Source organism: Meles meles, chromosome 7 (assembly GCF_922984935.1).
Source record: "Meles meles chromosome 7, mMelMel3.1 paternal haplotype, whole genome shotgun sequence".
Lineage (NCBI taxonomy): Eukaryota > Metazoa > Chordata > Mammalia > Carnivora > Mustelidae > Meles > Meles meles.
Window position 1 is genome coordinate 140948518 of NC_060072.1, and position 22465 is coordinate 140970982.

The following is a 22465-nucleotide window of genomic DNA, read 5'->3' on the forward strand; positions in this document are numbered from 1 at the left end:
TTTTTTTAATTTATTTATTTGACAGGCAGAGATCACAAGCAGGCAGAGAGGCTGAGAGAGAGAGAGGAGGAAGCAGGCTCCCTGCTGAGCAGAGAGCCTGACGTGGGGCTCGATCCCAGGACCCTGGGATCATGACCTGAGCCGAAGGCAGAGGCTTTAACCCACAGAGCCACTCAGGCGCCCCAGAATTAAATGTTTTAAACAAAAATGCTTCTGAGGGTTTCCCCATTGCTAAGGAACAGGCTTGCTATGAGTTTTTCCAGTTTCTTAGAGGGAAGGAGGCAGACTTCTGTACCACAGTGAGTTCAGGGATCTCTGAGTCATAGGAGAAAGGAGAAAATGGTTCTTACACATTCACATGGTTTGAGAGCTTCACAGATGTGTTCTGTGACTTGATGTTCATTTGTGGAAGAATTTGGAGGGAAGTAGGGCTGGAGTGGGGGAGGTGGGGTTGGGGAAATAGAAGAGAAAAAAATTCTTAAGCTTATTCATCTCTGCTGGGCTGGGCTGGGTGGCATTTCAATGGGACTGCTGGTACTCTTTATTACCATTAAATATACAAACAGCATTAAAACTTCTACTTCTACAGTTATGAGCCTATGCTGGGAACCAGCCGGCAGGATGCACTGGTCATCAGAGTAGACAAACAGCAAGACGAAGGAGAAAACAGTGTGCCTGCCTGAGAGTTAACTAAACCCAAACTTTCCAGCAAAAATGTCTCATAGAGAAACCAGAGCCTACCTCCACTGCCCTAGCTGATGATCAGCCTTTTAATCTGGTAGTTTGAAATAAAGTACCCCTTGACGTATATTTGATTATTAATTACTATATTATTGTTCATTATTTCTGAAAAGTAATAACATGTTTAATACAAATCTGAGCTACTATAATGAAAATCATTTAGATAATTTTGAGCATTTCAACCTCCTGAGGACTTCAATTTGATTTCTACAATACAGTAGAAACTTACTAATTCACACTAATGACAGAAAGCCCCATTGTGAATTACCGAATTCTGCAGATGAGTGGGTATGCAAACAGACAGAAAAAAAAAATCGGGGTGCCTGGGTGGCTCAGTGGGTTAAAGCCTCTGCCTTCAGCTCAGGTTATGATCCCAGCATCCTGGGATCAAGCCCCGCATTGGGCTCTCTGCTCAGCAGGGAGTCTGCTTCTTCCTCTCTCTCTCTCTCTCTGCCTGCCTCTCTGCCTACTTGTGATCTCTCTCTGTCAAATAAATAAATAAAATTAAAAAAATTCAGGGAAAGTAAAGCACACAATATGCTTTATCCATTTGTTTTGACAATAGTAGTTCAGACTTAACAGTTTATGATGAAACTGTCCTGTATATCAGTAAATGTATTGTCGCTTGTTTCATAAAGATGATGAAATCTTGGTGATCCGAAGTCTCACTATAGAACTCAGATACTAAGTTTCTGCTGAGAGATAGCTCTGGGACTGCAGGGGTTTCAAATAATTATCTGGCTTACAAAGTACCGATGTGAGAACCACGGAGTTCTGTAAATGCAAAGTGAGGCACAGAGGTAAAAAGATATTTTCATCCATCTTATGGTTGCCATTTAGTGTTGCTATAATATTTTTTCTCTGCGATCACAGATCTTCTGAGGCAGAAGAGACCTCATATCCATTCTCTTGCCCAACCTCCTAGTCTACTACACTGCTGTATTGATTACGGTTTTATGATTTTTCTTTCAACAAAGAGGGAGATCCAACTTAATTACACGCTATTCTCCCTTGTCTGAGAAAGGGTGACACACTTTTACGTGCAGAGTAAGACCCAGACCCCAGGGTAATATTGGGATTCAAAACCTAACACACCTTGACTTTTATGACCCATCATTTAGCGCTACATCCTTCTCTTCTCCTTTCCATTGATCTTGATGAACGGTTCTCAACTCTGGCTGTCCACTGAACCACCCAGGGAGCAATTTAAGGACACCATTCCCCGTGTGCAGACTTCTTGCCTCAACTGATGATTGAAAGCCCCTACGTACTGAGAGGACCCACGGAGAGCTTTGTCTTTGTCCTCAGTGTTCTATTCTGTGTCCTTATTAGGGCCACAGCAATGAGGATACATGTAGATTTCAGGGTAGGGGAGCGGCATGCTGGCTGTCAGCTGGAAGAATAGCATAGAAGCAAGTGCCGGCATCAGTGTGCCAGGTTTGAATTCTTAGCCCATCACTTCCCAGCTGTTCAGTATACTAACTGAAATTTACTTAACGACCCTCTACTCAGGTTTCCTCAGCTGTAAAATGCAGACACTGAAACCGTCATCTATAGAGCTGCGATGAAATGGGTTGATACATACAAAGGGTTCAGAACAGTTCTCAGGATGTGGCAAGAACTGTAAACGTGTCAGTTGTTATTCAAAGGGACCCGGAGGGCAAGGGCAGGGGAGGCAAAAGGCATCGCTTCACAAGGCCTGTAGGTTCGGAGAAAAATTAGACTGGGCTCCCAGGAGACAGAATTGCTGAGAGCTCCCAGGAAGAACAGAAGGGCCCTTCGGGTAGACACCAGAAACTGATGGAAATGGAGTCAGTTTTGTAGGATAGCTACTGTGTACCTATTTGAGAGAAGAAAACTTAACACGAGAAAAGAGCCAAGGGAATAAAATCACTTATAATGAAAGATGGGTATACCTAAGCTCTAACAAATTATGTTCATCACCAAAAACAGGTCTGCAGTAGTTTTTTAGAGAGAGGACTAGTTCTTGAAATGCTTGCTTCTCTTTGGAAGGAACCATTGTAGAGATGTGATCAACCTGGCTGAGAAGTCCCAAACACGGGCACAGCTATAGTGACTCTTTTGGGTTGGTGAGTTTGGGGCTCCTCAGCAAGGTTGAATTCCAAAGACTCACAGGTGGGAGACACAGCAAGGAGTGAGTCAAATGAAAAGGAAAATTTTAGCAAGGACAAGAAGTTAAGCATACCACCAGCATTCCTCTCTCTAAAAGTAAGCCCAGATTTATCGAGAATTTGTAAATTGTTCATTTTGTGATGCATATTTCCCTTTTTCCTGGTGAAATTTACATTTTTGAGGGCCTCTCCTTCCTGTTCTATATCTTTTTGTTTCAAGGCTCAGGGAATAGAGTACAAGTTTAATACTGGCTTAAGCCAAAACTAATTAGACAAGCAAAGCTGCTGTTCCCCTCAAAAATCAAACATTGCATACCAGAATCAAGTCAAAATGACTTTTAGATTGTCTGTTATTTGGGAATATCTGTACAGCGGCTCCTTCAATTACCGAGTCTAATTTGGAGTTGACTGCAAATTTAAGTACTTTTAGCAGGAGAAGTTCACGAGTCATTCAGACTAAATCTAATTCATTTGTACAGTATTTCTTGGGCGAAGGTGGGTAGCTAGGGATTCACCTAAGTCTGGAGAAGGGGGAAACTGCCCTGTGAGGGGCTTTCTAAAGATCTGCTCTCAAGGATGTCTCCTCACCCCTACTCCCACTCTCTCTTTGCACAAACACACAGAGGCTGTTTGGGGGTTGGGGGGAACAGCCTCGTTATAGCAATGTTTACACATATGATGTCTACGTGCATCTCCACATCATGCACATCCTGCGAAAACCTGGAGACCATGATATTTGGATATAATTGAAAGGGCACATGCTAATTTGGACCCCGTGGCAGCACCGTAACGGAGATTTACAGTTGCAAATGGTTGACAACTCAGCTATTGGGTGAAAAGAGGGTGATGGGAATCTGATTTGATGGCATGACCCTTTCTGACATATGAACAAAGAAACCTGCATATCTATTTTTAACCAGGCTCTGGAGACTTCCAGTAATTGACATTTGGAGCGGAGGCTCAATACTCGCCCCAGTTCCTGGGGACATTTGCATCCTTTTCTGTGTTTGGGTTTTATCTGTCTAATCCTTCAGAGCAGGTTGGGAAACAGCCATTAGTCTCTGCAGTGGCAGAGGGCTCCGCATCCCTCCTCTGGCATGTTTCCCTGCAGGCTGCCTGCCTCCTCTCCGGCTGGGGCTTCAGACCTGGAGTCTGAAGTTTTCTAGTCCAGGAAACCTGCAAACGCTACTCTGAGCATTTAGGAGTTGTTATATCTGAGTGCCATTTATAAACTCAGTTCTGGCATCATGGTTGTCGTTTACCCGGGGGGAGAAAGGGGCACGTCAAGATTGCATCCTTGAGTTGAGATACAACAGAAGGAAGAGTGAAGCCAGAACTCTGTAGGCAGGGCTCGTGCAAAATTTTCTCAAACAAGGTAGTGATCAGATTACAGAATTGTAGTCTGAATTTGGTCTCTGGCACTTCTTGTCTCCATTTCCCTTCTCCATGGTGTGACACATTTTCCCCGGTCCATTTTCCTATATTTGGGTTTTATTCTATTTCTTCTTAAATAAAACCTCTTCGGGGGTACCTGGGTGGCTCAGTGGGTTAAAGCCTTTGCCTTCGGCTCAGGTCATGATCTCAGGGTCCTGGGATCGAGCCCCACATCCGGCTCTCTGCTCAGTGGGGAATCTGCTTCCTCTTCTCTCTCTGCCTGCTTCTCTGACTACTTGTGATCTCTGTCTATCAAATAAATAAATAAAATCTTTAAAAAAATAAAAATTAAAAAAAAAACCTCTTATGAAAGTGAATGATTGGTCCATACTGAGGTATAATTGACAAATGAGGTTCATGTGCTACTTCTCAGAGTGTGTGTTATTTTATTTTATTTTAGCATTTTAATAGGGGTAAAGTCTTTAAGCCAAAGGTGTAAAACTGCTTGGGGATTTGAGATATCTAGCAGGGACCATACTTCCACTTTAAGGTGGAGGTTGGCTTTTTTTTTTTCTCCTGGAATTATTAAAATGTCAACATTTAACTACTGAGATATAACTCCTCTCAATATAAGACCAATCTCCACTAAGATAAAGGTAAGAAGGGTGTGGAATCTGGAAAATATTTTGATGACACCATTCCATCCTTCACATCCGGTCACTGCAGTTGGGAGCCAGAAGCAGTTAGTTAATAATGGCTCCTAGAATAGAGATCAAAATTCTCCAGGACGTCAGCAAGGTTCCTGGAGGTTCCAGCCTTCTCTGGTAACCCCGCACCTTCTTCTTCCTGAGCTCCCCCCACCTCAACGGTTCTTCTTACAGTTCCTCAACTATATAATCCAGTCTGCTCAGGGGACGACTTCCTCCACATCAGGACATCTGATCAGCCCTCGTCCCTCTGCCCGGAAGGTGCACACTCACCCCTCACTTCCTCTCCATCCCCCACCCGTCCCGTCTATCTACAGGACTACAAATCACCCTGCAGGCATGGGAGCAAGTGTTACCTCCTCAGGGAATATCTTGATGATTAGGTCTCATCTCCTCATTATTTGCTCTATTCTTACCCACTACAGTGCGGAGACAATTCGAAATTATACCTCTATTTGTGCCATTATTTACTAAGTGTCCAAGTAGCCATTCCCACAAGGACAAAGGCTGTAGATGAATCATTTACCACATTGACCACAGATGCTCCCATCTCTAGCACACTGCCTAGCTCACAGGGAACAATAATATAGCCATGATAGCAAGCAGTTTACATGGATAGACGACAAATTATACTGAAACCCTGAAGTCTGGTAGGAATCCTCTCCTGTCCTGATTGGGTGCTCAACAGGATAGTTAGTTTCGTGATCAGAAAGGAACTTAAATGGACTTGTCTTCAGAACATGTATTATTTTCTTGGTACGTTTGATATGTATGCGTGCATGTTTATACACACATAAATGCGCAGCATGATTAGGAGAACATTTAATTTTTCAAAGGATCCTTTTCATCTTCTAACATAAGTTCTTATCAAAAAATCTCTATGAGGACAGTAAGGCATTTTATTTTGAAAAGAATTAAGATATATGTATGTATGTCCATACATATTATCTTATAGCAAGATATATATCTTGCTATAGTAACAGTAATAGTAGTGGTAGTTATTTACTATGGTACATAGTGTGTATATATAATATGTATATATATTCTAGGGTGATATATATATATAGTGTATATAACATAGTGTATATAGCACATAATATATATACACTATAGTATGCATCTCATACATAACATAGCATGCACATAGCTTATATACTGTATATGTATTCATTCACTAGTATATAATTATATTATATATATATAATGGATATATAAATTTACCCCCATATTACATGTATTTACAAAAAGCCACATTGTAGGCTAGTTGCAAAGACAGAAATCATTACTGACTTATGTAATCAAGAATGATGGTTAAAATAGTGTTGACTCTATGTGGGTGTAGTTGAAAAGCCTGACTCTAGACAACCCTTCCTTCCGTGCTGGTGTGTGCAAAAATGTCTCTTCTGCTGTTTGCTTATGATAATAAATAAATGGGGGCTTTGAGAAGTCTTTCATTGCTGATTTTTCTGTAAACTGAAAAGGAAGAAAACAGTAGTGAGTCAGGAAACAGTTCAGCCCAAAATGTGTTTTTTCCTCTAGCACATTATTGGACAAGAGCCCCGAGCCTGCAGTTTATTGAGGATGCTGCTCTGCTATTTGGATGATTATCCTGAAAACTAATGGATCATTTTAAGAAAGTACATGGTTTCTCCATTTCAGGCACATGGGATTAGGAAAAAAAAAAAAACGAAAAAAGAAAGTTATGTGTGTTTCATTTACCTTGCATCAAGGATTTTGCTCAGTACTTCTGTATTTTTTTAAAAGATTTATTATTTTAGTGAGAGAGAGAGCGAGAGAGCGTGCCCATGAGGAGGAGGGGCAGAGAGAGAGAGAGAGGGAGAGAGAATCTCAAGCAGACTCCACACTGAGCACAGAGCCTGATGCAGGGCTCTATCTCATGACTCTGAGATCATGACCTGAGCTGAAACCAAGAGTTGGACACTTAACTGACTGTGCCACCCAAGTGCCCCAGCATTGTCACATGTTTTATCTCTTTTAACTCTTCCCATATGGTGAGAGACCTAGGCATTGTTAGTGACATCTTATAGCGGAAAAGTCAGTTAACTTGCATAACATCACAGGAGTAGCCCAATTTTGGGAACAGTTCTACCACTCTTAGCTACATGAATCTATTCCATTGGCTTACAATCTTCTCCTGAAGTCTTTTTTCCAGTTAAAGTATATTTCACCATAGACTTACTGTCTTATGAGTTTCTAGGGTCTACGAAATGAAATGGCTGGTATCATGTCAGGGCCTGTGGTTACTATGCCAGCCTCAGGATTGCCGACAGAGCTGGTCTGTATCCAGCTCCCAGGTCTTAAACCTTGCCCTAAACACTGCTTTGGATCACTCTTAATGAGGTGGATGTCCTGTGGTCCTCTTTCTTTGCAATGAACAGCTATCATCCAAGAGCTGCTTTGGTAATCTATCATTAATTCTTTACACCCCTATCCCTTTGGAAACATCCTATAAACACCCACTACCATGTTGGTAATTCCTAGGTCTTGTTGGTGCTCCTGTCTTGCTATTTATTAAGTCCTGCAATCATTTGTTACACTCCACTTCCTCCAACACCCAGACTGGTTGCTTGCTCCTGGTGGACTGCTACTTCTTCTGCCTTGTTCTAAGGCAGGGTGTCATAATAACATGTCCTAGTCACAATACCAAGCATCTTAAATATATTTGATTATCCAATCTGTGAAACCACACTACGAGATAGAAAAAAAATTTTTTTTTCTGAAAAAGAAACTGAGACAGCAACAACAAAAGTTTTCTTAAGGACATACTGCTTGCCGGAGGTTGAACTGAGATTTTTTGCCTCCAGGTGTCCTGTCTTTACCTGAACTATCGCCAACCTGTACGTACTGATGGGACACTTGATGGGGGCAGTTCAGCATTCTTGACTTACTGTTCTACTTTTATTTTGGCAAATCAGTGTATCATACATAGTGTACCACTTTAGCATAGATATGGATAACTCTTGTTAAATAAGACACATAGACACTTTTAGTAAAACAGAATAGAAAGACAGGAAACATACCTGTCTTGTATAACTCAAGCCTCAGATGTAAAGGAATTTCGGACTGGAGTACCTTATACTCTGGAGGTGACATGTGCCACTCAGACATGGTAATGAGCCAGTCAAGTCAAGTCATGTTACAAAGTTACAAGGTTCTGGAAATTTCAAGTGTGAGGTCAGAGTATCTTCTCTCATGGAGGAAATCCATATAGTCTCAGAAGGTAATGAAGAGGAGACAATTCCAAATTTGGAGGAATGTTAGAAAAAGAGACTTTAGTAGTGACTAGAGACCACAGGCCCTAGTAATTGTGAGTGTATATCACACCCCTTGCTCCCCAGGGCTAATCACTATTTAAACCTCATTCTCAAGCCTATCTACTCTGACTCCTGCCATGGGACTCTGTCTGGTGCTTGGATTATTATCAACCTGGGTAATATTTCCTGTGGGATTTCATAGTTGATTCCAATCATATTTGATTGGATTAGATTTCAAATTCAGTAGAAAGATGTTATGTGTATGTATATGAGATAATTTTGTCATAATATATGTATTTCACTGAATCTATAGCATAATGTGGAACTGCTTTCACTTCTGTTTAAAAATCTTTGGCTGAATATAGGGGTTTCTTTGCAGATGTTGGGAAAAACACTCAGTTATTTGTTAATCCCAGGTCTTTGGCCAATCTGTCTTGTGCCATGGTGATTTCCATGGCTTTTTTGGGTGTTTGCCTAGGAGCAAATTCATTGGCATAAAACCATCCTTGAGCAACTTTTGTTAATATCTTTAGCCTCTGTGTCCAAAAACATTTCACAGTAATATGAAGTATATGCAAACACTAGTTTCAATTTTTCATGTTATGATTTTATACTTTTTTTGACCCAATATATAGCAAAAGTGATAGAAGACTATGGCACCCCAAAAGGATATCATTCATGTTATTACAACCAATTATATCATCATGGATAAGTCTTAAGGTGTTGATTCAATTGTTAGGGAAGCTAGGTGCTACAAACCTTGTACAGGTGCCATGAACACTTTGGTTCTCAGGAAGGAATGCACCCTGGACTTTCTCTGTACTGGACAAGCAGCAAGTTTCCTATTGGTTTAATTCATTGTAGTATAAAGTCACCAGTAAATCTGGGAATACACTTATCCACAGACAGGAAGAGTCTGGAGAGGATTTGGGCAGCATAGGAGAACAGGGATGATCTATTGGCATCTTCTCTTGCTGAGTGTGGCCATTGCGATGGCATCTTTGAAATATCATGGCATTGCTTCAGTGTTCCCTGTGTGGAAAAGCAGTTCAGATCTGTTCATAAAGAAGCATTTTATCCCCTACCTCACAAGGTTCTGTAGCATAGGGTCACTTGATAATCCCATGCTGAAGTTACAGGACCCACAGAACAATTAGTGCTTCTGTTTCCATGTGGAAATGAAAGAAATGCAGGTAAAATACCTTCCAATAAAAAACTCTGGTATGGCCATAAGAAAGCAAATTTTCACAACTCAGGGAGTTTTGACAAATGTGTTCACGAGTGTCAGAAATGTGGCAGCTATGCACAGGGGCCCTTGCCGGGAATATGTGGCTTAGAAAGAACAACTGTAGAAGCTTTAGTTGCCGGTATCAGAAGTTAGAATGGAAGGAAAGATTTTGCTGTCTGGTCCTTTGAAAATGCCCTTTTGGCAGAGATTTCCAGACATGCTGGCTCTTCTGATCACTTGTTTCCCTCCTGCTTCAAGGAGTGAATTGCCAGGGGACTAGAGAGTAAGGATGTGAGGGTAAGAGAAATTACGTAGCTGTTGCAAGCCAGCAAGACAAATTTCAATCCCTTGAGGTCTTTTAAATGGTATTAATTCTAGAAATAAGACACAAAATTTAACCTTTTCGTGGTAATAATGATTTCATAAAGAAAAACTCGTTAGTAAAGGTGACAAATATGAAGTTCTATTGAACATTTAAATTCCAGAATCTCAGTGAATGCCCCAGGGAGATATTTACCCAGCCAATGACTTTCTGATGTTATTAAGAAGTAATTTATTCAAGAAAGTCTCCATTCATGAGTTTACATAAGAACAATATCTACTTTACAAAGGCTTGTGTTCTCAGTATAGCACATACCTAATTTACAATGACTTTTGGTTAAAATTTTCATTAGGTTAGTTCAATAGTATTTGATAATTTTAATTTAGTTTTATGAGATCCCAGGTTCCCATTTACAGGAAGAGAAAATGAATGCAGAGGAAATAAATTTTTAAAGAGCAAATTTATCTCTCAAATGAGCTCTGCTAATTTCAGCAGTAAATCTCAGGTGGAGGAAAGTTAACCTTTAGTATTTCTATGGCAGTCCTTTTGGGCATAGACTATGGGCATCCATTAAAAACAGCTCTGACTCACGATACCGATATGCATAGTGATTCTGTGAGAGACTCTTTTGTGAAATGCTGAAATGGAAAAGGAGCCCCAGGGTTTAAGCATGGGGTGTTTTCATGGGCCCGAGCACAGGAAAGGAATAGTGGTCCTCAGGCACAAATCAGGCCCATGAAAACCAGACCAAAATAGATGAGAAGTGAATGCTACATGTAGGTTCATGAAACAAGGGTTAAGGAGTATACAATTATTAGAGGTCAGGAATTTAGGTAGAATGGCCATGATTCAAGCATTGGTCAAGAATGTGAAATCAGGGCAGACTCAGAGTCCTGGATACAAGATGAGAAAGACACATCATGGGGTCTGTCACTGGCGGATGGACCAGCCCTGACAACGTGATGTGGGATTTGCTCTGCTTGATTGGAAAGAGATGAGTTAACAAGAGTTTGTTATACATGAGTGTGAGGGCATGAACACACACACACATACACACACACACACACAGTTAAGGTTTTTAGCAACTAATTTTTCTGGTAAAGCTACCTGATTTAGACTTCCGTGAGGATAACTCCCAACTCCTTCCCAGCTGATCTGCAAATAGCAGAGCGCAATGCAAAGTGAAACACTCCCCCCGCCCCTTATTAACAAATTGAAAGGACTGAATTGCCAACAAGGCAGCAAGTCCAATCTCTCACAGTATTGCCTCCATGTTGATAGAGGGATTGTAGATAAAATTCCCTGTCACATCATTCAGCAGGCTCCTGAAAATGTAGTGATGGGTCTTTTGTGGGTGCAAAAGACCACAGAAGGTAATCCAATCCCAGCCCTGCCACTACCATTCTGAACTGGCCTCTTTCCTCTTGCTCTGCAGTGAGGGAGAGAACTGCAAAGCAATTATTCAATGAGTTCAGTCAATGTAGAAAACCAAGCTAGACCATCCACCTTCTACATGTCAGTTTCTGTTTACTGAAGGCTCACTTGTGTTTATTCTCTTTACCTCATTTGTGCAAATGTCTGTGGTCTATTAAAAAATAGACTGTTTCACAGCCATTACCAGAACAGTCTTCTGTTTCATCAGTAGGCATCCTGGGCTATAATGTCAGCCTCAGATCAGGTCAGGATTCTAATGAACATCAGCTAAGTTTTTAGGTCTTGGCCCCTGAGACAGCATACAAACCCACTGGAACCAAAGTCAAAAGCCCTGTGTCTCAGTTGTATATGGAATATACAGCCTGTCTAAAATACGTTCTGTTAGAGTTAGCAGTGAATCTACAGAATATATAGTGTGTGATTGTCATTGTCATTATAAGTTACAGCCCCGTTTTTATAGTCTATAATGAAATGAGATGATAAAAGTGACATCAAGCTTTGGATTCTAGTGTCTAAATCACCCATTTTATTCATCATTTGGCAGCTAAATGTCTTTTAAATACTGTGCAAAGTTTTATGATTTAATGTTTGCCTAAAGAACGGAAAGAAATGTGTTAAGCTGCATTACTAAGTAGAATCAGACTCTACTGCATAAAACCATCAGAAGACAGGTGTTTAATCCAGTTTGTTTTGGTCTCTGAGAAGAGGAGTGCAGGGCCAAAGTCTGAACTGGTCTATCTACCTCTGGATACCCTGTTCCCTAAGGCTCATCAAATCTATGCTATGCACCAAGCAAATGAAGAGTTTACCTGCTTTCTACTACTACATTTAACTTGTCCTGAAAATCCTTTCAAGCTCTTCTTTCCTGCTAAGAAATTGATATTTTCATCTCTGGTGGTCACTTGTATTTAGCCTTCTGTCTTTGTTGGCTTTGCTGTGACCAAAGAGAATTCATCACTGCGTAAGAATCTTAATTCACAGTGGTTAAGAGCTCAGTGAAGCAGCTTCCAGTGCTATGAATATTAGGTGCCTGTTAGTTTTCTTGAAAGACTTTGGAGCCTATGCACCTTGTTTCTCTGATTTAGGAGCTTCAGAGTAATACATTCTATTCTTGTGAAGGAAGGTGGCCTAATTTGACAAGGCAGTCATTATTTGTGATTTTTACTTTTCTAAACCCTCCGCCAGTTTAAAGAACTTTCCCTCCCCTCCATCATTAATATTCCTAGTAAGAATGGTAAGAAACAGCTGTATCCATTCCAAACTCACTTTGTTATGACTCCAAATCCAATAAATAATCATGGTTAACCCTCACATTCATGGAGGAGTAACCCACTTTGTATTGAGAGCCCCTTGATGCTAGGGGACCTGTGATAGTCCTGTTATACCCTAGGATGTCCACCCATCTTTGGCTCATATTTAAACCATCCCAATTCTCCACTCTCAGTGCTTACTCCCTTCACTCCAAGGCATGAGTGTTAGGCAATATGTGAAAATTATAACAGAGATAAGTCCCCAAGACGTTATTAATTATTCCTCTAGGAGCAGGAAGTTTTTCTTTTTTGGAAGAGTAGGGGGCCATGAAGGTAGAAATCCTAAAAAGGGGTGGAAAAGGAGACCAAGAAAGAGGGAGAAGGATAAGAAACTGAAAATTCAGAGATCCTGGAGACACTCGTGCCTAATGGCCTTTGCCTTTGGCTCTCTTAACAAAACTCTAGGGTTTGACAGGCTCTAAATTGTTTTTTGTCACCCTCTCAATTAGAGAGGCTAATCCTAATATTAATGAACACTGCTGAGCAATAAAATGTGTAAAATATCTTTTCTGCCATAACCAAGAGATCATATATGATCCACATCACAGCTACGATCCATGTAATGCATATGTATTTTAGGATTAAGTAACTTTTTCCTTTCCCATCTGTGCTCTAAATCTGTGCCATATGTCACCTAACAAGGTATTTTCCATTATTCTTTTATTCAGTTCACTGCATTTTGTTCCTCTTGTCCCTTGAAAATTAGCCCGTCTGTAATCAGAAATCACTTCCATTCACAGTTCAGTGCATCTACGGTAGATGTAGCAAATGCTTGTTTACGGGGCTGGTAATTGGATTAAAACGTTGAAAAGAAACAGAAAAATGGAATGTATTGAAAACATTAAAAAACACAAGCATAAAATCAACAAAACCAAAACAAATTAAAAAGCTCTAATGAATAAAAATGCTATTAATGGAAATCATTTATCAGTACAATGTTTCTGAATCTGTGGTCCTCAGTATTCAATTGAAATGATATTTAAAAACCCAAGAGAAAAGGGAAAAGAATTCTGAATAGCTCTTCTGTGAGCATGACTTGAGAATGGTTGATTAGCTTCTGTGTATCTTCTGGGCTGTCTTGCAAAATGGACAGCGCATAAATCTTCACCAGGTATTTTACAGGCAAGAAAGCACGGCTGTGTTAAGTCACTTAAGGAAAATTAATTATTCTTTCAAATTTGGATATTATTGTTATTTTGATACCTGAAATCACGGAAGAGGAAAAATAGGTACGAGCTCTTTCTGCCTAAGCCTTGCTGTGTGGTATGAACAGATGATTGTGATGCTGGCAGTCATTGGGCATAGCGTGCCATTTTGTCAATTCAGGAGTGATGGAGTTGGAGTATCATCGACTGCTTACAACTAAAATCTATACCCATAGGCCTGATTTTCTAAACATCCTTCCAATAACCTTATTCAAAATGTTTTTTAAAAAGAAGCCGATGTTTAAAGAAAACAAAACAACTTGCGACGAAATAAACCAATAGTGGTATAGGATTGTGAAATCAGTTAGTCATACGAGAATGTCAATATCCAACAACAGGCAGGCTTTGATAGAAATGGGATCCGAAGAGACAAAGGACCAGACTCAATAGTAAACAAAACCCAGAAGAGAAAAATCCAAAGAGAAACCACAGAACCGTTCATCTATCAGAAAGCATGAAAAGCAAAAATCAGAAAACCAAACTCATGTGATGAAAAGACCATCACTACCTTTGGCAGGTGTCTTCAGGCAGTCTCTTAAGCCTACAGAAGAGGGAAGCTCTTACCTGCTTGGCTGAATCACTCTTTTCTTTAGTTCGGTTGACCTAATGATGAAAAAAAAAAAAAAAAAAAAGAAGTGATTAAGTTCTGTTCTTGAATTTGGGAGAGATAGAGATATTTTATGGTGACATACTTTAAAAAAAAAAACACTCCTTTTTTTTGTTAAAAAGAAGTTGCAGTATAGGCAATGTATAACAGTTAAGCGAGATGAATTTTGTGTTATTTGCCATTATAAATTGCTCATTGTGCTCACTGACCTAAAGTGAAAGCACCAGTGAAATCCAGTGGTGGGGACCTCTTCAATTCTCAGAGTAAAATGATGGTGCTGCATTAATTGATTACAAATTTCTGTCACACCTGTGCTGACAAGATTGTTACTAGAGTTTGTCTATATTACCTTGGGGATTTTGCTGTCTGACGTTTACCTTTTATTTGATCCGTATCAATTCAATCGGGGGGCAGGAAGAAGATTAGTGCCCTTCTGCCACTGAAATTCTATCTAGTGACTTAATATCAGAGATTATTATGGGAATCTTCTTGATCTGGTTTCTTATGTTGTAAAATCTAGAACATTAGCTAGTTGTTCGGGTCCAGTGCTTACTACAACCCATTTCCTATGTGTAACATCATTATTTTTCAGTCAAACAATACAAATTAGGTTCTAAAATGTTTTAGATGCGTTATATTTTGTTTTTGTGGTTGTTAGGGTGTAAGATTGATGAATTAGTGAGAAATGAGGAGTATGCTATTATAAATAGAAAACCTGAACCTAGTTCTAGAAACCTTGAATCCATTGGCCTAGGCCAGGAATTGGCAAACTAGAGCCCATGGGCCAAATCCAGCCTGCTGCAGGTTTTTATAGGATTCATGGGCAACAAATGGTTTTACCTTATTAAATGGTTGAAAAAATCAAAAGAAAAATAGTATCTCATGGTATGTGAAAATTATACAAAATTCAAAGTTCAGTTTCCATTAATAAAGTTTTACTGGAACATGGCCACACACATTTTATTTACCTGTTGTCTGTGGCTGCCTTCATTCTACAATGGCAGAGATGAGTAGCTGGAACAGAGAGGATATGGTCTACAAAATTTAAAACATTTACTATCTGGTCTTTAAAAAAAATGTATTGGGGGGGCGCCTGGGTGGCTCAGTGGGTTAAAGCCTCTGCCTTCGGCCCAGGTCATGATCTCAGGGTCCTGGGATCAAGCCCGGCATTGGGTTCTCTGCTCAGCGGGGAGCCTGCTTCCCTTCCTCTCTCTGCCTGCCTCTTTGCCTACTTGTGATCTCTGTCAAATAAATAAAATCTTTAAAAAAAAATGTATTGACCCCTGGCTTATGATGTGATTGATTTCATCTTTGTTGACCCTAATAATTAAGGCTAATCAGTATAGATAGGTGAGTGATAGCTTTTATTAAAATAAAAATGACTATATTTCATTCTGGGGTCATCTAGATCACTCATCGCTGACCATGAAGGGCAGACTCATGAGAAAATGGCGTCCTTAACCATTTGTGTAGAAAGTTCTAGGCTGGCTTCATTGCTGTACTCTAGTTACTTATCAAATCTACTTTTCACCTTTTGACAAGACTTCAAGGCTCTTCCTTATATTTGATAAAAATATCTAGAACATTAACACAGTATGGAATAAATAGAACATAAAGAAGCAAAAGACAGTACATAAGTATAAATATAATGATTTATATGAAGCATCTGTATGATATTCAAAAATAGAAACAAACTATATTTTTAATGAAGATACACACACACACACATAATATATATATCATATATGAGTAGAAAAGGATTAATCTTGCTCAAAGAGAGGTCTGACCTTTGCCCTTTCCTCTTGATAGATAATTTATAAGCCTTTAGAATATCCTGCCTGATGAGAGTGTCATTGTTTATCTGGAGGCCAATGTGATTTACATGATTTATGGCACATATGGGGGCCTTGGATCATGGACTATCACCTTGACTTCTGGAGGAGCTGGAGATGAAGGTCAGCCCAGCAGATGATCAACCATGTTTATGTGACTAAGTTCTAATAAGGCTTGGATGGGCTTCTGTGGTTGGCAAGACTGTATACATATTGCTCCATGCCATCTCTGGGAGAAGTAAACCCTTTTCACACAACTTCATGGGGAGGAGACCACTGAAGGCAGTGCCCATGGAGTCTTCCTGGACCCCATTCCATGTGCTGCTTTCCTTGGCTATTTTTCCATCCTTTTACTGTGATAAACCATAACTGTGAGTATAGCAGTGTATACAGTGAGTTCTTTATATTCTTCCAGCAAATTATGGAACCTGAGGTTGGTTTGGGGGACCTGTTAGCTTAGAGCTGGTGTCAGAAGCGAGGGTGGTCTTGGCGACCCCTGAAAACTGTAGTATATATACATTTTTTAAAATTTGTCTATAAATATACATACATATATATCACGAAAAAAATCATATTAATGGTTATCGGGGTTGGATAGTGGGCATGACATGTGGTTTCGAGGATGCTAGCAATCCCAGAATCTGATGGTGGTTAAATAGATACTAACATATTACTAGTAGATATTAACATATTACTATGTTAATATATATAATAGATATTGACATTCTTTAAGCTTTTCATATATATTTTATATACTCTTCTATATTTATGATAGCTCAATATTTTTTAAAAAGAGGTAAAAGAGTTTTAAAAACTCCCCAGGGAGCATGTTACTATAAACACACACAGGCATCCACACACACGAGGTCCAGTGTAGGAATGAAAGTATTTAGCTTCAAAAACTGTTGCCATTCTGTCCCGTCCTTAGTTTTATTACTCAAGGACTATTACCTATTTTTCATGAAAAAAGTCACTTTGTTGTTCAAGGATCAAAATCACAATTCCCATGGTCTAGTGTTAGAACATTGGTTTTAGTTTGTTTTATTTGTTATGTGCTAGAGTCTTGGAAATTCTGTCCCCCTTACACGTGCATCTTAGAAAGGAATGTGTGATTTCTCGCTTTGACATAGTTGTAGCAGAATGAATGACCTCTGTACAGGTTAGATGAGATGACTAAATTCTTAGCTACACAGGAGAGTCACATATGATCATAAAAATGAACTACAACTTCCTCCATGAGCAAGAACTGAGATTTCTTTCCCCCTTTCAGCACCTACCCCATTTCGGGAAATATTGTGTGCCTGGGTAAATAATTTTAAACTGATTGACCACAGGGAAGACTTAAACCCATCAACACTTGGTCCCCTGTGTCCACAGAGATCCATCTATTCCCAGTTTCTAGACTCTCTGCAACCATTGCCATATCTACACAGCACAGGCAATACCGTCATATAAAAAGACCACCATCATCTTCCATGCAGAGAAGAGTGTCTTGAAAAAAGCACAGGATTTTTTATAGTCAGATCACTGGACTTCTTTAGCAGCCGCCAAGTGCTCAGTATTTGAGAAATCTGCTGGTAGCCCCCAAATAGGGATGTTTTGATAGGGTAACCGGGAAAGAAATTTTGAGTATTCATTTAACTTCTTAAGGTATCATATATAATGTACTGACCCTTAAAAGGAACCTAAAAATCAATAGTTTGCTGGATGTTGCAGACATGAATATCTCTTATAAAATAATAAAAGTATAGGTAACAAAGGCAGAAAGATTACAAAAGTTGGTGGTAACTAGTTGCACTGAATAGTCTAAGTATGTCAAAGTAGAGTTTTGCTCAGGCCTTTATCAGTGGTCGGCGCAGAGGGATACATATAGATCGAAGACAGAAACCTACCAGGTCATCTTATAAAGTAATTGCCTTTTTGAAGTCACTCAGATCCACGGTCAGAAGTCAGTTCCTGATAATTGCATCACCTGGGCTTCATCTGATTCCATTGTTCATGTGGCCCCGAATAATCAGGCCACGCTCATTGATTAGTGCCTTGTTCTGGCCAACTGAACAACTCAATCAAATTGACCCCATGGCAACTTGCTTCATTGCTTAGCAGGATTCCCCTAAAGTGGGAGTCAGCCGTACTTGGGTTATATGAAGCTCTCAACACAAGGCTGCTTCCAAAGACAGAACATGGTGGTGGGAAGCAAAGCCCTGGGCAGCACCACCACGTCTTGCTGATGGTGGAGCTCGGACACGCCCAGGGAGCTTCTCACAGGTTACTGTGCATGACAGTCACAAGCTGATGGCACTTTGGTGAAAACGCTGATTCCTAGGCCCCATTCCAGAGACACGGATTCTGTATTTTGCATTGGGGCCCCAGGGATATGCATTTTTCAAGAACTACCCAAGTTATGCTCCTCCTGATGGTCTCAAAGAAACTTAGAAAAACACTAACCCTAATATGTCAGAACTACTTCTAAACTTCGGAAAGTGGCAGCTGGTTCCTTCTGTCGCCACGTAATTCATGTGCCTCAGGCCAGGACCTTTGAGTGGCCTCACATTCTATGATCCAATAGAAAAGGTTGCATCCGATGGTCCTGTCCACAAGCCCTAAGATTCATCTGGCCATTATAGAAATGGTGTTTACTTGGCTTCCTCATAATTTGGAGGATGTAAAGGATGGGAACCTCTGAAAGCATCTTATTAACATCATGCAAATGTATACTCTAATGTCCCCAGAGAATAATCTTGGCAGATTTTTTTCCCCAGACTATACATTGCTAATGGTCATCATTACCTTACAGCTGTCAAATAAAACCACGAGCAGCTGGCCTGAACCGGTCTGCTTCCTTTTTTTTTTTTTTTTTTTTTTGGACTATATTAAAGGATTTTATATTGTTAATAAAGTGAGACAATTAAAGGTTAAGTATTTTGCTCATCCAGACCTTAGAATAATGACTAATTATAAAGACAGTTGCAGTTTAATTCCCCAAATTTAAATTTGGCATTCACAGTTATTAAAAGTGTAAGAGCGGGGCGCCTGGGTGGCTCAGTGGGTTAAGCCTCTGCCTTCGGCTCGGGTCATGATCTCAGGGTCCTGGGATCGAGCCCCACATCAGGTTCTCCACTCAGTGGGGAGCCTGCTTCCCTGCCTCTCTCTCTGCTTGCCTCTCTGCCTGCTTGTGATTTCTCTCTGTCAAATAAATAAATAAAATCTTAAAAAAAAAAAAAAGTGTAAGAGCTAAACTATAAACAACCCATTTTATTTTTTGTCAAGTTTTAATCAGAATTCTGTTGTTTGGTAAAGTGACCTGTTTTGTGTAATGCTCACAGCTGGGCTGGCCAATCAGTAAGGGTATTATTACTCTCACTGGAAGAACGTGCTATGTTTAAAGCATGTATGAGACCCAGTCCTTGCCTGCAAGAGAATGAAATCTTAAATAAGTAGCAATAATATTATGAAAAATGTGTAAGATCTCTAAGGAAAGTTCAAGTGCCTAGGGTTCAGAGGGAAAGGAAATTCTATCTTGTGGAGATAAAAGAGGAGGTATGAATAATAGCAGTGACGCCTGGGCTGTGCTGAAGAAATGCAGAACCTGACCTGAGTGGCCTGCATACTGCATTTTGGGAGTGACAGTAGATGACAGACAGACCTGTCATCCTTCCCTGTGTCCGAGTCCTGGCTCCTAACAAGGCAACGCTAATTTCCGATCAGGACCAAGATGTGCACAACCCCTTTAGAAAGAACGTGTCACGAATAGTTTGGAAATAATATCACATCATTTTCTGTTGCACGCGGCAGTCTGGTGGGAGCCAAAGAGATGACGTTCTGTTCCCCAACTCTGTAAACTCCCTTGTCTTCTCTGGGTCTCCATTTCTTCCACCCATGCAATACAATACTTAGGAGTCCTCCTGATCTCAAAGGAACATCGGCATAATAAAAACTTTAATTGGACTAAGAGTTTACTCCTCTCAAAACAACGCACTTGTTATCTCTTTCGATCTATGTAACCAATCTTTCTGGGAACTAGGGCTGACATGTTAATCTCTAATTATGCAGGTGAGGAAAGTAAACCGAGAGAAGAAAACAGCACATTTTCCGAGACCCTGCTGCTTTCCGCGAGAAGGCCACAATTCAAACCCACATCCACAGCCACTAGAAACCACCACTAAGCTGTCTCTCCTCACAGAGAGGACAGAATAGGGTGGGTACACAAATATTTTGCAACAGAGACAATGTCAAAACTCCATGAACTACAACCCAAGTAATATTCTTGTTCAAGTTTCCAGATCTTCTTATGTGCAACTTTTAGGTAAAAAAGAAATCATTAAAAGCAAAAACAAAGAATCATAAGAGGACAACACATAAAAGTTAGTCTCAGAGAAAGTAGGATAGACATAATTGGATCAACCAGGTATTAAGGGTCTCTGACTTAATGCAACACGTAATAAGTACGCTGTTTTTGACCCAAAATACTTAACACCAATTTATCAGGCCTGTAAACTGCACCTTTCACTTTATTGGAAACATAACAGGTGAATGAGCTAAATGGCACCAAGAAGAAGCAACCGGTCAAATCTATCTGGAAGGCGGGGCATTCTGGTGGGACAACTTTCTTGGCTTCCTTAGCAGATGAAGGTCACGAACTGGAGGATGGGTTGCGCGATGCTGGGTTTGGCAGGAGGGACTGATTGAAAAAAGACCTGAGGAAACTCTGGGGTGCGCTCCTAACCGCAGTGATGATCTCACAGGTAACAGGGTGTGGTAAAACCAAGTTGTACATTTTGAGTACATGCAGTTTATTGCATGTCAGCTACACTGCAATAAAACCTAAACTTTCCTGTACCAAAAGCTAACAGTGATCTTCTGGAGTATCATGGTCACTTCCCTATTTCAAATTCTTCAAAAAATAAAATAAAGGGGCGCCTGGGTGGCTCAGTGGGTTAAAGCCTCTGCCTTCGGCTCAGGTCATGGTCCCGGGGTTCTGGGATTGAGCCCCGCATCGGGCTCTCTGCTCGGCGGGGATCCTGCTTCCTCCTCTCTCTCTGCCTGCTTCTCTGCCTACTTGTGATCTCTGTCTGTCATATAAATTAATAAAAAATCTTTTAAAAATTAAATTAAATTAAATTAAATAACAAAAACTCTTCAGCACAACCAAAGATGCCCTTAAGAGAGTCTTGTGGCACCTGGGTGGCTCAGTCTATTAAGTGTCCAACTCCTGACTTCTGTTCTGATCGTGATCACAGGGTCATGAGACTGAGCCCCGTGTCAGACTTCACACTCAGTGGAGAGTCTGCAGGAGATCTTGTCTCTCACTCTCCCCCAGCCCCTCCTCACTGCTCTCTCTCTCTCGCAAATAAATAAATCTTTAAAAAATTTAAAAAAAAAAATCTGTGGAAAGAACCAAGATGCCCTTCAATGGACGAATGGATAAGGAGATGTACACTATGGAGTATTATGCCTCCATCAGAAAGGATGAATACCCAACTTTTGTATCAACATGGACGGAAGAGATTATGCTGAGCGAAATAAGTCAAGCAGAGAGAGTCAAGTATCATATGGTTTCACTTATTTGTGGAGCATAACAAATAACACGGAGGACATGGGGAGATGGAGAGGAGAAGGGAGTTGAGGGAAACTGGAGGGGGAGATGAATCATGAGAGACTGTGGACTCTGAAAAACAATCTGAGGGTTTTGAAGGGGCGGGGGGTGGGAGGTTGGGGGAACCAGGTGGTGGGTATTATGGAGGGCACGTATTGCATGGAGCACTGGGTGTGGTGCATAAACAATGAATTCTGTTATGCTGAAAAGAAATTAAAAAATATAAAGTATTAATGCTATAAAATAAAGTCAATAAAATAAAAATAATCCTAGTCAATACAGTTGATGGTACTGGGATGGTGTTATATGGTGACAGATGGTAGCCACACTTGTGGGGAGCAGAGCCTAACACCCAGGCTTATCTAATTACCACACAACATCTTGTATTATCTATACTTCAATTAAAAAAAACATTTAAAAATCCCCCAAATCTGTTAAAAATTTTAATGGTGGAAGTAATTCACAGAACTATAGAAAGTCTCCTTCTAAGTTCTGGATGTCTCAGTCTCTCCCTTTGGACTGGTGTTTTGCCTGGATTGTCCGGTTCATCCTTTTGAACCGTAGAGAAAACCAACGGACAGGCTCAGCTGCTTTGGAGAATCTGTGCCTCTTGGGGGCACGTAATTTGCAATTAATGTAGTTGGAAGGACTAATGGGAGGGTGTGTTGAGAATCATGGGGTCAGGTTTCAAGGGAAAAAGCT

General features: G+C 40.3%; 1 protein-coding gene across 1 annotated transcript in view; it reads right to left on the bottom strand.

Moving 5' to 3' along the window:
• Positions 1-22465, bottom strand: part of CELF2 (CUGBP Elav-like family member 2) — an 829878-nt gene that overhangs the window by 616166 nt on the left and 191247 nt on the right. The window contains exon 2 of the mRNA XM_046013183.1: positions 14293-14331. The gene's annotated coding sequence lies outside the window, so the exon portion shown is untranslated. The remainder of the gene's footprint in view (positions 1-14292; positions 14332-22465) is intronic.